The sequence below is a fragment of the Triturus cristatus genome, chromosome 9 (assembly GCF_964204655.1).
Source record: "Triturus cristatus chromosome 9, aTriCri1.1, whole genome shotgun sequence".
Lineage (NCBI taxonomy): Eukaryota > Metazoa > Chordata > Amphibia > Caudata > Salamandridae > Triturus > Triturus cristatus.
In genome coordinates this window covers 325973555-325985968 of record NC_140592.1, presented here as the reverse complement: position 1 = coordinate 325985968, position 12414 = coordinate 325973555, and the positions used below count along the sequence as shown (strand labels likewise).

The 12414-nt window shown below is 42.3% G+C and overlaps 1 protein-coding gene across 1 annotated transcript in view; it reads left to right on the top strand.

Moving 5' to 3' along the window:
• Positions 1 to 12414, top strand: part of LOC146797855 (toll-like receptor 7) — a 111244-nt gene that overhangs the window by 38267 nt on the left and 60563 nt on the right. The gene's annotated exons all lie outside the window — the stretch shown is intronic.

The following is a 12414-nucleotide window of genomic DNA, read 5'->3' as shown; positions in this document are numbered from 1 at the left end:
TAAAAGAAGAGTATTCCAATGGACTGCTGCCAGATGGGAAAAAGAATGGCCACCTGTTTTGACTTTATCAGTTTTGCCTTAATGAGCGCCAATCTTTGTGATCTCAATTCACGTGCCGGAATGCAAAATTCCACTTTATCTTCAAGAATTTCAGGCTCAGTGTTATATAGTGACCTGTGTGTATGGCAAAGAAGCTTGAAGCTGGCTCTTTTCCTTACTGGCAGCCAATGTAGCGTTGCCAGGCAGGCTGAAGCCGAGCTATATCTGTCCATGTTACAGATCAGCTTGACAGCCATGGATTACCTGGAGTCTAGTGAAGTGATAATCCACCATTCCCACACACAGGGCGTTGCCATAATCCAGTCTGCTGCTTATCAATGCCTGAACTATTGTTTTACGCCAGTCAACCGATAACCACGTGAACAGCCGTTTCAGTAGTTTGAGGATGCCATAGCATTTTCAGTACGTTGCAATAAATTGTTCCTGCATTAAGAGTGAGTCATCAATAATGACTCCAAGATTTTTTGCCGATTTCTTGGGAATTGGTTCTTCTCCTGGAGAGGTAGGCCACCAGGATGAGTCCCATATTCGATGAGCACCACCGAATAGTGGGTTTTCAAATTTCTCAGCGTTAAGTTTAAGACAATGCTCTGCCATTCAATCTGCAAGTTCTGAGAGGCAGTTGGTCAGGTTGCCTCGAGTTTCTTCATGTTTTTCCCCCATGGAGATGACTAACTGAGTATCGTCCGCATACAAGCAGATCTTAAAGCCCCATGTCCGTACAATCTTTGCTAGAAAGGAAAGGTAAATGTTAAAAAGAGTCAAACTCAAGGAGGAACCTTGAGGTACTTCGCATTTGGATAGAGGGGATCGATATCTGATAGTACTCAGCTTGACAGTTTGAGTTCTATTCTTTAAGAACAACGCAAACCACTGCAGGGCTTTAAGAATGGAGTCCAATTTGATAGAGTTTCCTGATCAACCAGCTATGCGAGACGGTGTAAAAAGCCGCAGACAGGTCAAGTAGGATCAGGCCGCTGCATTGCCTTGATCAACCGCTGACCTGAAAACATCCAAAACAGCAAAAAGGGTGGTCTCAATGCTGTTTCTCTCTCAAAAGCCCATTTGGGAGGAATCCAGCAGATTGCTACTTTCTAAAAAGTTAGTTAGCTGCCCATTCGCTTATTTTTCATATATCAGTAGTTGGTGAGCAAGGAAACATCCACTCCTGATTTCTTGGCCAAAGGTAATATTAGCGTCTGCTTTCAAGAATCTGGGTATATTGCCTCTGCCAAGGATTGGTTAAAAACATGGGTAAAAAAGGAGGTTTAGTATAGCAGTTAGTTTAGAATATATAAAATGAGGGCAGGGGTCTAGAGGTGATCCTGACTTGACCTCTGACATTAGTTCCGTCACTAGTTCCTCCGTGGTTTTTTCAAAAGAACCCAAATGGGTTACACTACCCAAATGTGGGCCCAATTGTTCCCACAGAGCTCATCCAGGGAAGGTTGAGTATAAAATGGCCAGTAGATGTTCTCAATTTTATCATTAAAAATCTTTCCAATTTCCTCACAGTGACCTTCTGTGGGAGTGATTGTTTGGGAGATGCAATTGGGCTGGGCAAGCTCTTTTACAATTTTAAACAGATCTTTTGACGAACTGCTAGTCTCTTCCAGTCTCCTGATGAAGTAATCCTTAGCTCTCCTTAATGCCTTGTAATATTTTTTCAGTTCCTCTTTGTAGATTTGGCGATGTGTTGCATTTTTTGAGGGCCACCAGTTATGTACAAGCATTTCACATTTCCCTTATGCTAGTCTTAAATCATTGGAGTACCATAGAGCGAGCCTCTAACTAATTTACTAGCTTTCAAAAGGGCGCAAATATCTAAATAATTTGAAATTGCCGTATTAAAGTTTTCAATGTAATCTTCTAGAGGTTTTGAATGATCAGTAGGAGGTGAAGTAAAGTGTTTGTGAAGTTTCAGCATTAATACAACTCCAAAGTCTTTTGAGTGCTACTGACAGGTCTGGAAGTATATTTTTGATATGCTAATAACGTAAGAGAGAATGTAATCGGTCAATGGTCTGTCCAAGTTAGAGGGACAACGTAGTGACATCTTGGGGCTAAAAGCTAACTGCTATCAGTCTTCATCCTGTCTTGTCAGAGACACAATCTACCATTAGTACAGCCTTCTTCCTTATTTCGTAGTTTTTCATAAATAACCACAAACACCAACAATCACATACTTCCTCTTTAAAGCAAACCTATTTTTTTAACCAGATTCATGTATCCAATATGTATTTACCATATATTCTTTCCGAAAACCCTTTCTTCAAAAAAATCTATTACTATTCAAAGCTCTTTAAAATGTTCAGCTGTTCCTTTGCCTGTGCATGTCAACTTCCCCCTCTTTATAACAATTGCCATTCATCTGAAAAATAGAACGCTTTCAGGGGCACATGTATCAAGCCCTTTTCCCATTTGCAAACGGGCCGATTCTCAGAATCGGCCCATTTGCGAACGTGAAAAGGCCTTTTGGGATGTATCATCCCAAAAGGGCATCGCAAATTAGAGAATCGCAAAATTTGTGATTCTCTATTTTGCAATTGCATTTAAGGAATCGCAAATTGCGATTCCTTAAATGCGATGTAGAAAGCACGTAAGTTGCGGGAATTTGGCAAAAGAAATCACAATTTACCACCAACTGACAGTTGGTGGTAATTTGCGAATTCTTTGAAAAAAGCACTTTTTTGCTTTTATCAAAGTGCCATGTGGCTCACATACATACCCTTAGGGCACGTATGTGCGCCACATGTGCACACATGCTCATTTCAGGGGTGCATCAGGGTGTCCTTATGACACCCTTGCAACCTTGAAATTGCATTCTCAATTTGCGATTCTCTAATTGATAATCACAAATTGAGAATGTCTTCACATTCATTCCTATGGGCCTCTACTCCCATAGGAATGAATGGGAAGGTATTCCTTAATTGCGAATCACGATTTGCGATTCGCAATTAAGGAATATTAAGGAATCGCAATTATTATTGGGTTTCCTACATACATAGCATTTTGCGATTCCTTAATAGCAATTTGCTAAAAATCGCTAATAAGGAATCGCAAAAGGGCTTGTTCATACATATGCCCCTTAGTATTTAACACTTCCCTGCACCAAATACCATGAATTAACTCCTCTCCGCCAAGTCTCACTCATCAGGGGGTTAGACTAATGCAAATTAGCCATTGTCCCTGCATTACCGCATTAATACCTTGAGTTCATCTGCAAACTGCGCAGAAGTCCATTTACAAGAGCCCACAATACGTGAATTTCACACAGCAAGTCTTAGTCCACCTCAGCTAGCTCAGATTTGCGGTGCCTTCCCCAGCAGACTCCAAGCCCCTTGGAGGTCAGTGGCACGGCAAGGTCAATAAGCCATAAAGTCACTATACCGCAGGGGCTGCGAGTTCACTGTTGATGAGAAGGGAGGATGGAGGGGTGTTTGGGGAGTTGTGCTTCACACTGGGTCATGTTGGAATAGGTGTTCTGGGTTTGGTTGCATGATTAAGTTCAGTTGCATTCTGTTGTGTTAGGCGAATTGAGCTGGCCCGAAACTGGCTACATTGTGCTGGGCTATGTTTACAAAGATTACCCATAAGGATGAACGTCAGCAGACCAGTCAGAGGTGGAATAGGACAAATTGCAGAAAGAGACCGTTCTGCAGCACTCACAATAGGTAACATGCATGGCAAAGAATTACAAAGACTCTCCAACAGGTCAGGTGTATTGGACAGATGTTTTGGATATACCTTTTATAGCAATAGTGTCATTTTAACCATCTACAATAAAATCATGCCCGAATCCCCCCAAAAATGTATTTTTCGCCTCACTTTATTTAAAAAGCAACACATTTAAGTCCAGCATTCAGATACACTTCTCCCTCCTTACTTGGCCTAAAAATAAATACAGCTCCTGCATATGCAGCTTAGCATCTGTGTGCTAGCTCGTCTCTGCTTACTGTAGCTTAGACCCACTTACATGAGAGGCAGAGACCTCATATGACATCCGATTCTATCCCTTTTCTATTATGGATTGGAGGGTCACATATGGACAGGGTAAGCGCCTAAAGTGTGTGTTTAGTAACCCGTCAAAGAAGCACACAGATAGGGGCTTCAGAAAGTGAAAGAGAGAGCACAGACCTGGCCATTTCAGGAACATGATAACAACCAATTGGCAGCCTGAGGCAGAACAGCCGCAACCTACAGAAACAAAAAGTGGTGGGGCAGGTGGAGGGGGTGCGGGGTGAGAGTGTGGGAAGGGGTAATAATAAAAAATATGACTTACCTGAAGCTGCCAGCTGCCACGCACCTTGGTGTTCTGCTGCTTCCTGGTCCCAGCAGACACTGGGACAGCATCAGAGACTCGCTGTACAATCCCCACGCTGCTCTCATGCTATTACTAATAGTATTGGAGCAGCGCAGGGATTGGCCTGAGCAGGCTGGTTTAACGCTCGGTCAGGCCCAGGGAGTCTGTGCAGTTTCTGCTGTGCAATACAGCTCGGTTGGAGAAACCTAACTGCGCATGTCGGTTTAGCCGGCCTAAGATGGCCGGCCAAACAGACATGTACACTTAGAAGTGCACACACCACTTTGTTCCTCCTCCTTGCCATGGCCTGGCCCCGTCCCTCCCTGCACACGCTATCTCAGCCAGCAGCTGAAAAATAAAACAATTATAAAATATTGTTTTATTTTTCAGCTGCTGGCTCTGAGCCAGTGGGGCGACGCTCCTTCGCCATTGCGGAGGAGCCGCTGCTGGGGCAGAAATGTCTTTAACCGCTGAGGGACTAGCAGGAGTGATCGCTGTGTTTTACTGGGACTCTATTGATTAGGCTGTGATAATATTCGGGGAGAAAGTAAATTCAAAGACCTCGGAGAGAAGTTTGTAGGACAAGTCCAGCATATGTGCAGAAGGGCAGAGGGAGCTGGACCAAAGAGTGCCCCACTTTTTTGTTTTCTGTCTCTATTTCTTAAATACAGTCTAATGAGAAAAAATAACTGCCGTCCCCGAAAATGTGTGCCAACAGGCCCACCTAGAACCACTGGCTCAAATTAAACACGAAGACAAAGAGCATGGCAAGCAAGGACGTGAGGTCCTAAGCGGCCTTAGCCACAAATTAGCAGTGGTGTAGAAAGGCACAAACCAAGCGTAATGAAGAACGAATGGGGTGGGTTGGGGCTGGTGCACCTGTCCCTTTTCTTGTGTGTAAGAAATTGAATTATTATTTGGGGGTTCCGGGGTGGTGACGGCCCGTCTCAAGGAATAATCACAACCCTTGTCAGGTTGAACTCTCAAAGTCACTAAATTAACCTGAGCTCAACTCCCTGGTAGCTAGAGTAGTCAGGCTTAACGGGCAATGTGTATTCATGCAGTACGAAAGTTAAAAATGTCTGCTATGTGCCATAGTTACCAAGGGGGGGGTTGTGCTCAGTTTCATTTAGTGACTGAGGATTCACCCTGACAAGGGTCGTGAATATTACTTGCAGTGGGTAATACCCCAACCAAAATAACCACCACAATTATTATAGAGAATGTGAGAGATCTTAATTAATCCTACACTATCACAAGGTAATACATATGGAAACATTTACAGTGCATTATTATATAGCAGTTTATCCAGTCAAATTTTCCCTTGCATCCTGGGACATGCAGTTCTGCTATTTTGAGAATAAATCTACAACTATAGGTAATCAAACTCAAACGAAAAATAGCAATGTAGATCTTAGTCTTGCACCAGTTTTCTTTTCTAACTGCATGGAGTAAAGTGTCACTCAAGTGTCACACATGATGCATGCAAATGTGACTCATAGGTACACTACAAACATTGAAATGTCCATCGTGTGCATAATGAAACTTGGCGGCTACGTCTTTGCTTATGGGTTGTTCAAAATCTGGTTTCCTGGCATTCACACTCTACTGCTTGTACCCTTCCGCATGCAAATCCTTTCTAAGCTCTCTGTAAATTAACAGATCTGTGTGTACTGTGGGAACTGAAGCATGGAAATAAAAAGCTGTGCACGTTAATAGAGTAATCAGATGTCCCAGATTTGAAAATTCCAATGAATTAGCAAAATTCCCAGCTTTCAGTTAGAGTTAGCCGATCAAAGAGGCAGGCAAGTTGTCATATGTCCTAGTGCAAAATTAATTAGAAGCCCCTAGAAGACAGTAATGTATTAAATACAGATGATACTGTGTGTGTAAATGTAGCATTGAATTATCATTAGTACCACATTGTCTGTGTTTTTTATGCTGGAGAGCTGTCAATCAATATCTGCAAAATGGCAGTCCTACTTCTACATTTGAGGAATGTCCCGGAGACTCAATCTCTGAGTGGTAAGTACAACAGTTTTCTTTGTCCCGTCACCTCAACTGCCTGGCATCAACTGACCACCCAAGAATCCTCCCCACGCAGTGTTCCACACAGGGAATCACACATATCCTAGCTTCACTATTCCATAGCATCCCATGCCCGTTTTTTCGTTTTCAAAATCCAACCATCTTATTGTTAGATAATTAGCATCTGTGATAACTTCAAAGGCAGAAGAAAAGCTTGGTAAGCCCCTAGAGATAACAAAAGGAATGTTTTGGGGGGCAAAGAGATATGCAATCAGAATAGAATTTTTCAGTCCAGACCAACATCTGTAATGGGGCAGAATATCGGTCCATTCTACCACAGCATTTGGCAGAGTGCCTGCTGTGGGTCATTACTTGATACATATTATATTGACTTTGGAAATATGAGCCGCTGTATCTGTCTTCCCAGGATTAAATTGGAGCTGTAGGATTCACAATGTTAGCTGCGCCTGCGTAGCTATCCTATCACATGGACAATTCCTAAAAATAGGTCACTGTATCAGACTGAAGGGTGCTGTTTCATAACATTTAAATACATTTAGATACTGGGTGTAGCTATCAATAGCACATTGCCACCTGGCCCATGGGCCCACTTCACCACATTTAGTGGCTGTTTTATACTACCAAACCAGGGAATGGGGAGCCAATTTCTTTGGTTGTATAAGGGCCTGCAGTGCCCTTGCTACCTCACTGATTAGATATATAATATTTGTATGGAATTGTTGGACTTGGCCCATTTTTCAGGGTTATCCCCAAACTTTTATCCTTCTTCTTCCTCGTATTTTTTCTGGCCAGTTTTTATTGGCTCTAGGACTGTGGGCACTTTACCACTGCTAACCAGTGCTAAGTGCATATGCTCTCTGTGTAAATATCATTGGTGATTGGTTTATCCATGATTGGCATATTTGATTTACTAATAAGGCCATGGTAAAGTGCACCAGGTGTGCCTAGGGCCTGCAATTCAAATTCTACTAGTGGGCCTGCAGCACCGATTGTGCCACCCACATGAGTAGCACTGAATACCTCTCAGACCTGCCACTGCAGTGTCTGTTTGTGCAGTTTTAAACTGCCATTTTGACCTGCCCAAACCTTCCCTCTTATTACGTGTAAGGCAGCCCCAAGGCAGCCCCATGGGCAGGGCGCAGTGTATTTAAGAGGTAGGACATGTAGTGGTGTGTTTTACATGTCCTAATAGTGAAATATTGCTAATTTCGTTTTTCACTACTGCAAGGACTATCTCTCCCTTTGGGTAACATGGGGATTGCCTTAAAATATCTTTTAAGTGTAATTTCCCGTTGGACGGCCTGTATGGCTCTAGATCAGAAAAACTATTCCTCGGGACGGCAATTGCCGTGGCCGAGCGCAACATCACAGTGACACGGGGCGCAGGTCACACCCCCGAGTTTAGCAAAATGGCGCCGGTGGGTGGATTGGTGCGCCGCTCAAGAGTAACCCTTATTTGAGTCTCATGGATGCCCAGCCAAATACAACAAGGTTTGGGGCAAATGGCTCAGCCAACTGGACTAAATGTATCCCTCGCACACTCCCATACCTATGTATACTGTCCTTCTGTCTAGGTGGCTCGCTCGACTAATAATCTACCTGCATTCCGAATTGCCTCTTGCGGAAATGTCATGTACCATTTTGAAATGTCTTGTGCTGATGTTTTGTTTGCTCTTTAAAACCAATAAAATTGATTATTAAAAAAAATATATAATTTCCCATTGGGAGCTGATAGAGATTTGGAATTTGGGAGTCTCTGAACTCATAATTTAAAAGAACATTTTTGGTAAAGTTGGTTTTTAAAATGCGTGTTTAAAAATGCCACTTTTAGAAGTTCTGTAGGATACTATCCTCCCACACTGTTGCAAATTCTACAGTGTTTTTGAAGATTTAATCAAGATAAGGACTGTCAAAAAAAGAAACTTTATTTTATAGTGAAGACTATCTCAATAGACTGATACAGGGGCAGACAGGCTCCTTTTTTCTGGGACCTGCTACCTCTGCCATTGACCTAGCACTTAATGAGAAAGTAAATACCTCAAGAGATTAGAAAAGAAACTAGTACGCACAAGGTGACATGGCCATTTGTTGACCAAACATTTGCAACCCAACACTATCCCCATGGGTCTGCAAGTGAGGAATGAATCAGCTATATTTGTAGACAATCCAAAATTCAAAGAGAACTTTAGCTTTGTAGCTAAGAATTGCTCTTGCCGCTTGATGGTGTTGGGGGTAGAGAGAGCCTTAGAACAAGTGCTGAAGTTGATGAAAGAGATTGCAGATTTAAAAAAAGAAATTCTTGAGGATAAGGCACTAGTGGGTGCTAAGGAAGCTCTTGAACGCCTGGAGAGGACGATTCAAGATTTTGACACAGGCTTACAAACTTAAAAAACTTGCTACAGACATTAGGATTTATGATGAAAAAATAACATATCCCTATCTTGCAGAAAGTAATTATAGTCAGGACTCTCAGGGTCACTACACCAGCAGAGGAAGGGGTAGTTTTAGGAGAACCAAGACCTTCTCAGAATCTTCAGTGGCCAGTGGCAATGACAGTGACACGGAACATCCAGGGACCAGCTCTGGTTTTGATAACCAAAGTAACAATTATCAAGATCAAGTACCAGTTCCTTTTTTAGGGGACAATCAGTGGATCCAACCGAGGGGGGAAATAAGCCATGGAAAAGGGGTCACCCCTGAGAACGAGTATGGGGCAGAGGTCGGAACAGGGGCAGGAAGCAGGTGCGCTTTCACAAGACAAGAGAACCATGGGGAGATATAGACCCGCAGGCGGAACCACAAAAGGTGAACCCCCAAGCCACTAATCCCATTGTTAACCTCTCTGATTATTAACTGACTCCAGCGGAGGAACGTGTACTATCAAAAGGACTATCTTTGGTACCCACTGCGGTTCCAAACTCATTTAATTTAAAGATGGAACTGCACCAATTCTTTCAGAAAATCCAACGTAGATACCCTTTTAATAACACACCAGACCAACCCACGATCTGTAACACTGGTTTGATGTCCCCATCCAGTTCAACAAACCCCAGCTCATATGACGACACATAAGATACCAGCATTTGAGCAGGTGGTGATGAGAAATACGATGAACATAATCTCTAAAGCAAAGTATGTGAAGTACAACATTTCAAAAGAAGAACATGAGGCTTTAAAAACTCTAAAGCAGAACAAAACTAAGTGATAAAACCAGCGGATAAGGAAGGGGTCATAGTGGTCAAGTAGACATCAGACTATAAATCTGAGATTGACTCACAATTTATGGATGGTATCAGCAATAAAAAAAGCTTAATGCAGACTCAACAAAGGGAGTAACTGAATTGAATAAAGAGTAACCAGCGAGGGTGTTGAAGAAGGCTATCTCAATGAAATGAATACGTCTTTCTGAATAAGAAGCAACCCTGCACGCTTCCCAAGAGTCACAAAAATTTGGAGAACTCCCTGGTAGGCAAGTAGTCGCTGGGTGTGGCTCAATTTTGGAAACTATATGCAAGTCTGTAGATTTATTCTTAAAGCCATGTGTAGAGTCCACTAGGCTTATCTGAGAGACATAATATAGACCATCAAGTTGGTTGACAAACTTACGTTCGACCAAAATGAACAGATCTTAAATAACAATGGATATCCCTTCCCTATATACCAACATCTCACAGAGATCAGCTCTGGAAGTGATTAAATAGAAATCCCCAACCAGCTCAGGTCCCTACTGATTTCCTAGTTAATCTGCTGGACATAGCTATGACCAGGAACATGTTTTACTTTCAGGGAAACTATTTTTTGCAAACTAAAGGAGTTGCGATGGGGGTGACTTTTGCGCAAGACCTAGTGATTATCTATATGGATCATTATGAGGACCAACATATATTTAATGCTGGGGGAACTTACACACACCACATAACATTGTGGCAACGATTTATTGACGACGTACTGAGGATTTGGATGGATAGGGAGGAACAGCTAATTGATATCCACAGATGGCTAAATGGCAGGTCTGAGGATATCACATTTACCATCCAGTATAGTTGAGAGGAAATTTACTTCCTTGACATCACTATAAAGGTAAAGGTAGATCATCTGTAAACCACACTCATCAGAAAGGACTGTGAAAAGAGTACTCTTTTAAGATACTCAAGTCACCATCCTAGAAACCTAAGAGACAAGTACATATAAGCAGGAACACTTTAAAGAATCAGAGGACTTAATGGGGCGCCTAAGGGAAAGAGGCTACCCTAAATGTCTACTTAGGAAAGCATGCAAAAGGGCTTGGTTCTGCCCAAAAGAAACTATGTTAGACATAACCCATGAAGCGTGTGACTACGTGTAATTCACTCAGTAATGAGATATGCAAGATTGTCAATCAACACTGGACTCTATTAGCTGATGAGATTGAGATGAGACAACCTCCTATATACTCTTATAAGAGGGGAAAAAACATAAAGGAATTTGTGGTGAGCTTGTCCCTAGGCGGGCCACCAAAACTACACGTGCAGACTTTATGGAATTTACCACAGTTGACTGGACATTTTAAATGTGGCAGTTGCAAAGCTTGTGGGCTAACTTCAGAGTCCAAATATTTCATCCACAAAAGACAGACATATACTCTCAGGGAACACATGAACTGCAACAGTAGTGATGTGATCTATATGATTGTATGCCCGTGTGGAATTCTGTATGTAGGACAGACACGCCAGAAGGTCAAGATGCACATCCTACAGCTTTGCAGTAGGATAAAATGTAAGGTGCAAAGAGCACCGCTGGTGGAACATTTCACTTCACAAAATCACCCAGTAGATAGCATGAGGTGGGTGGTGATAGAGAAAATCAGCCCCACACATAGGGCCCAGAATTCTGTGAACACCCTCAATTTGATAGAATGTAAATGGATCCTTCTTCTGGATGTGGTGGCCCATGGCCTCAATGCGTATGAGGAGATATCACAACAAGTGGCGAGTCTGAGTAATGTATAGATGAGACAGCTACTTATACGTGTGTACGACTGCTTTTTACTGTTCATTCATATGTAGGGTGTGACCACTGCCACTCCGCTTTATTCTGATTTTTCATAAACAACAGACCTTTGAATGAGACGAAAAATAATGTTATTTGGACTGTTATATTATGGACCACTGCCATTCCACTTTATTATGTTTTATTAAAAAAAAACAGCAGACAGTTGAATGAGTAATGTGTCACTTGCCTTTTTATGTGAATCTATCATCTTGGTCAATTAGACAAATGAGGTTTCTTAAATGTGTATATACTGTTTATTGTATAACTGATTAATTGTGAACCTCACTTCATGCAATTTTAATGCAAGTCATGGTGCCATTCGCATGCACATCCACTAAAAAGAACAAACTGCTTCTGTATGTTTATATTGCACTGCCATTAAAATCCTTGATGTTTTTGAATTTTGACTGCTAATTGTAAATGAAGACGGGCTGGGCAGCCGTGCTAGTATGAAAATTTAGCCGCAAAAACCTAATATCATTGAAGGAGCTATGAAAGAGAGTGTATTCCTCGTAGCCTTGTCGTTTGCATTTCAAACGGTAAGGAATTGCACATAATAATAAAACACACACCAGCACTCCGGATACACCAGAAGTACTGAAGACTATACGTTTCTATTTTTGCTTTTTGTTAGTAAATGTGATGACCCTGATGTCTTGATAGTCCTTTGACTGATGCCCTACAACGAGATCACACGCCGGCACCAACCTGCACGCACCAAGCGGCTATTAAAGTTTTTTGCTCTCACCCCCAGCTGCGTTTTCACAGACGGTCATGACAGAAGGACACGTTGCGGCATGAGGTGAGCGGCTTGGATTGGTGTGCGGCCCCAAGGGGCATATTATCAAGAACGGCGTCAAAATTATCGCCGCTTGGGCGGCAGTTTCCTGCCTCTAATGCGGCGATAATGGGCTTGATAATATGCCCTTGAAAATTCCAATAGAAGCCCATGTTCTGGTGTGAACCTGGGC